Below are 5,305 nucleotides of genomic sequence, written 5' to 3' on the forward strand. Positions count from 1 at the left end.
ACTCATGGCTCTGAGTGTCTGTGGTGGGGAGGGGAGGCTTGGCCTTCACTGCACCCAAACCCTTGCATGACCAGATACAGCAGACGTCCCAACAGCAGCTGCAGCGTCAGCTCGGGTTTCTGTTTTGGGTCCCTGGAAATTTTCCTCACTGTCTTATAAACCCAGTTATTACTTTTCAAAGACTCTTCAGTATAATCTATTCAGCATTTTCTAGGTGTTTCATATTGGGAGTGTCTTCAAGCCATCTGATTGTCTATAGCACCGGAAATGAAAGCCGGCTTAGCCATTTCACACAGATTATTTTTATCATTCCTTCATAACAATCCAAGGGGAGCTGTATGATTTTTTGCAGGAACTCTAGGCATAGAGAAGTTAGTTAGCCTCCTCTCTGGGACCTACAGGCGAGTGAATGTGGCACACTGGGATTCCCCCCAATGTCTGCCTGATTCTTAAGTCTGGGCTTTGTCCCCTGTGTCACAAGGGTACTGAGCTTCACTCTGGGCCGGGTAGCTTCTCTGAGTGGGAGTCACTGATGTTAGTGAATAACTCGGAAACAGCTTCACACCAAGGTGTGTGTTTCCATCTTCTCGTTCTCCATATGGAAGTTGGTCCTGAGTCCTCTTGGTAGGAAGTAGGTGCGTTTGAATTTCTCCTACTGTCCTCCGCATCCGACCTCCGCATCCGACATTTGGACTGGCTGGGAGAACACATCCCATGTGCCCTTCTGCTGCCTGATAACAAAACCCAGTTTCTAAGCCCTCGGATCCCTTTGTCTCCTGGTTTGTCCCTGCCCCCACTGTTTTATTGAGTTTCTTTGCCACGATTTGCAGATATCAGAGGTGATAAGCCAGCCTCTGGTGGTGATGCTACCTGCACACAGCTGCCTTGGTTTGCTGGGATGAGGGTTTTCTGAATTCAGGGATACTCAGTTCTGGAAATGGGAGAATTCTGGGTCAGCCAGCTCAGATGCTCTGGGGTCTGGGTAGCCAGTCTTCTGGTGTCCAGATTTCCACAGAGATGAAAGGAAAGGAAAGGAAGAGTGTATATGTGTGTGTGTGGGGGGGGGCAAGACTCACTTTCAGGGACACGTGCGATGAAATGAAGCTTCCCAGGTATTCCCCAGCTGTTGCTAGTTACATCCCGATGGAAGATGGAATGGTCAGAAGGGCAGCATCTGAGCCACAGGGGAAGGGAGGTAAGATTTATGGAGCATGTACGCTGTGCCAGGTGCTTGGTTAAAGTCACAGTCAGTATGATGTCGTTCAGCCTGACTAGCTCCACGAGACAGACAGCATTAAGACATGTCAGAGGGAGACTGGGGCTCTGCACAGTGCATAGTTTGGCTTTGTACATACACACTGATGCCCAGCTTCAGACCTGGCAGGCTGCACTAGCGCAGGGGATGTTTCTAGCTGTCTGTGCTGAGGCCGAGCACTGCTGCTCAGAACAGTAGAACTGTGGGTCAAGGAGGAAAAAGGGACAGCGGTGGGTTCTGCTAACTTTCCCAGGCCTTGCAAAACCTGTCACTACCAGGAAGTAGCAGCTATGACCACTGTTCCAGTGGCCTGAGAGCTCCAGGGAAGCAGTGCTTTCAGCTGGCAGCGGCTCCAAGCTTTTAGCTTCTCACAACCTATGTGGATCACTGTCTTGCTTTGGAGTATGTGTGTGTGTCTCTGTGTGTGTGTGTGTGTGTGTGTGTGTGTGTGTGTGTGTGTGTGTGTGTGTGTCTGTCTGTCTGTCTGTATGTCTGTCTGTCTGTCTGTCTCTGTGTGTGTGTGTGTGTGTGTGTGTGTGTCTGTCTGTCTGTCTGTCTGTATGTCTGTCTCTGTGTGTGTGTGTGTCTGTGTACACCCAGCCAGGAGAAGTAGTTTTCCTATACTTTCAGCCCTGATGTCCAGAGTTCTGGTGGTTCCAGAGCCTTTGCTGTTTGGTCTGAGGCCATGAGCTCAGCTTATCATATGCCTACCTGCTCATCTGCAGAAAACCAGCGTCCCCATAACCTGCCTGTCACACTGTAAATGCTGTTTCAATATTAGGCATCATTAGGGCATCCCTTCTTGATAAGCACATCTCAGGGTCCAGTGGTCAAGGCTGCTTTTAAAAGCTTTTCCTAATATTTGCCCAGCCTGCTTCCTTCTGTTCTCTTTGCTGGGCTTTTCTCTAGCAGTCGTGTCTGGAACACGAAGCTCTTTTGTGTGGTCTTTTAAGTCACCTGTACTGATTTTCTGTGTCCAGAGATGTTATGCTTGGCAGCAAGCTCTTTCTTTTTCTCAAATACGAGTGGATATTTGATACAATAGATTATTACATGTTTCGGTGTATAAATTACTAGGTCTTAGAAGCAAGAAATGAGTGATTTTGCCCTGAGGTAATATAACAGTGACTGTAGACTCAGTCAAATCAATTAAACAGATCACCTGTGGTCAGGGCAGAGGCACGGAGTCACTGCCTGAAAAGCATTAGGCAGCTATCACCTCCTGTGTTAATCATGGGACAGACCAGAGGTTAGTTTGAGGCGTTATTTAAGTGCTGGGACAAAAAAATTAAACATCCAGCCCCTGAGAGAACGGATACTTTACCCAAATTCCTTCTAGAGAAAATTAATTGAAATTGTGATTTTTGGTCAATAAATGCAAGTGTTAGGAAGGTGGCTACTCCAGGAAGTCGGTGCGTCTGAATGACTGGAGGGGTGACCTGCACAGCTGTTCTGGGAGGCAGGGAGTAGGAGAAGAGGCAGCACAAGCCAGATGCAGAAGACTGCCTTCAATTGCCAGCTAAGTGGCATGTGTTGAACACAGGGCTGTGTAGGTGTCCATGCTTATTGCTTACTGGTGGAAAGGTTCAAGGTGAGTTACATCATCACCAAGTTTCACTTTTCTCATCTGTGTAACCGAAGCTCTCGCTGTGATGGTAAATACTGGTTGTCAGTCTAACAGCATCTGGAGTCACCTAGGAGACAAATCACTGGGTACATCTGTGAGGGCGTTTCCAGAGCAGGTTGGGGTGGGAAGTCCTGTCCTGAATGTGGCTGAGCTCCTGCAGTGAATAAGACTGAGGAAGTGAGCTGAGCACCAAGCTTAACTCTGTTATCTGACATCTGACTGCAGATGGGTCATTCTTGTCCCCATTACCACATTGTCCCTACTGTGACAGACCATACCCTTCACTGGACCTACATCCTTACTGGGACAGACTGTACTTTTGACCTGGGAACAAAAGCAACCCTCCTTCCAGAGTTGCCTTTGGGGGCCATTTTCCTTCAGTGGTGAGAAAGTGACTAAAACACTTGCCAACCCTTAGCACAGGACTGCTATTAACATTTAAAGACTTGTTGCCTGTGAACTTCGAGGCACATAGTAGGCACTCAAGACAATGACCATGGTCTTCTAACACCACACCACTTGAAAGAACTGAATGCTTTTCTTTCCCTCTGGGACAGTTCCACAGCCCAGGCTCAAAAAAAATCACAGCTCTGGGGCCCTGATTGTGTCCTCTGTCCTGTGTCCCAACTGAAAACAAGACTGCAGTTTTCTATGCTTCTCAAAGGGAAACCATGGAGACAGCCATGCTTGCTGCCTGGGAGAGAAGACCATTTGCTATCCTGGCCTCTTGGTCAGCATGGACCCTTTCTTTGGCTTCTGTAATTCAATGAGGACCCCTGGGTCACTGGGTGAGCATCATCTGGTCTGTGAGTCCTCTGGGCACTTCTCCATTTTTTATCTAGTGAGCCAAAAATGGATTGGCCCTGGTCAAATGGCGTGGGGGAGGTGAGATGATCTCATCAACCTGAGCCATCTAGCCCTTCCCCACACCACCAGAGCAGGGAGGGGCAGCATTCCCCACAACACTGACCCCACCCCTCTTCCTTGTTACCGGGAGACCCACCTAATGAGAATGGGTGGATCAAAGTGAACTTCTTTTATGAAAGCATGGAGAGAAAGATACTATAAAATAACTCTGTCAGAAACCAAAGTTAATGTCAGCCTCTGATAATTAACACTATCAGGCTTGACAGCAGAATATGCTAAATAAATTAGTCCTTAAACGCTTGTGTCTTCCAATTATAGGTTTTTGGTTTAATAATTGCTTCCCAGAATAGATGGAGTGCTTCAATATTCCGCTTACTTTTGCCTGTAAAGATGTGGCCTTCATAAGCTAATATTAAATAGAAGCACTTGCTCATCCCTGCCTCTACCTGTACAATGGAGAGCTCTTTTGAATGACATTTAAAGAGACTTATGAGAATTATTTTGATGTGATTCAAGCAGGTGTGTGTGTGTGTGTGTGTGTGTGTGCGTACATGCATGTTTTCTTTTATATCTTTTTGACAGGATCTCATATATCTTAGGTTGGCCTAAAACTTACAGTAAAGCTCAGGATGACCTTGAAATTCTGATCGTCTGTATACATGTCCCAAATGCTGGCATGATTCTCTCATGCATCGGTTCTCTCCCAGCTTTATTTGGTATTGCAGGCTGAGCACAGAGCTTTGTGAAATGCTAGACAAGCACCCCAGCACCTGCGCCACACCACAGATCCTCACCTAAGGCCATCAGGTATCTTCTTAGGGAAGAGTGCCAGCCTGTGATGGGGACAATGATACAATCGTTGGTCTTATGAGGAGAGGAGTTAGAGTAGGTGCTCGGAGAACTGGAAGGGCCTGGTGGTGTCAGGAAAGCTCCACTTTGCAAATGCCTTAGACAATGAACTTTGGGAAGCAGAGAGGCGGCGGGGTCCAGGTTTCCAGTGTAGAGACATGGCGCTGGGGGACAGGGACAGGGCAGGGCAACAGAAACACAGAGCCTCATCAGTAGCCCAGGCTCCTTGAAGGGACCTTAGTACCAAAAGTGTCCCACGTGTTCAGAGTCCTTGTGTCCCTTTAGGCTATCCCTCACCAGCCCATATCCATTGCTGACCAGCAAAGAGGCCAGAACCACAGTGTTAGTCCACTTGGTCCTGATATTCTCCAGTGCCACACAGCTTACTTTTAGGCCTAGGACACAGCAGAGACACTGGGGGCACTTTGGAGACATGTGCCCAGGGATATCACTTGAGGTCATCTCTAGAACCTTGGCTTGGAGAGTAGGGCAGGCATCTCAACCCACCTGATAACCTTAAGATACAGGTTTGGACCAAGCTTGTTTGGAGCAGAGCCTGAAATTTCACATTTCTAACAAACTGCCCACTGCCGTGGATTCACCAGGCTCTGGACCACTGAGGCTAGCAGGGCTCCAGCATCCTCATCTCCCCAGGGACAGAGAACCACTGGTCTCTGAGACGTTTGTCGGCCTGTCCTGATGTGAGT

Source organism: Cricetulus griseus, chromosome 5, assembly GCF_003668045.3.
Source record: "Cricetulus griseus strain 17A/GY chromosome 5, alternate assembly CriGri-PICRH-1.0, whole genome shotgun sequence".
NCBI lineage: Eukaryota > Metazoa > Chordata > Mammalia > Rodentia > Cricetidae > Cricetulus > Cricetulus griseus.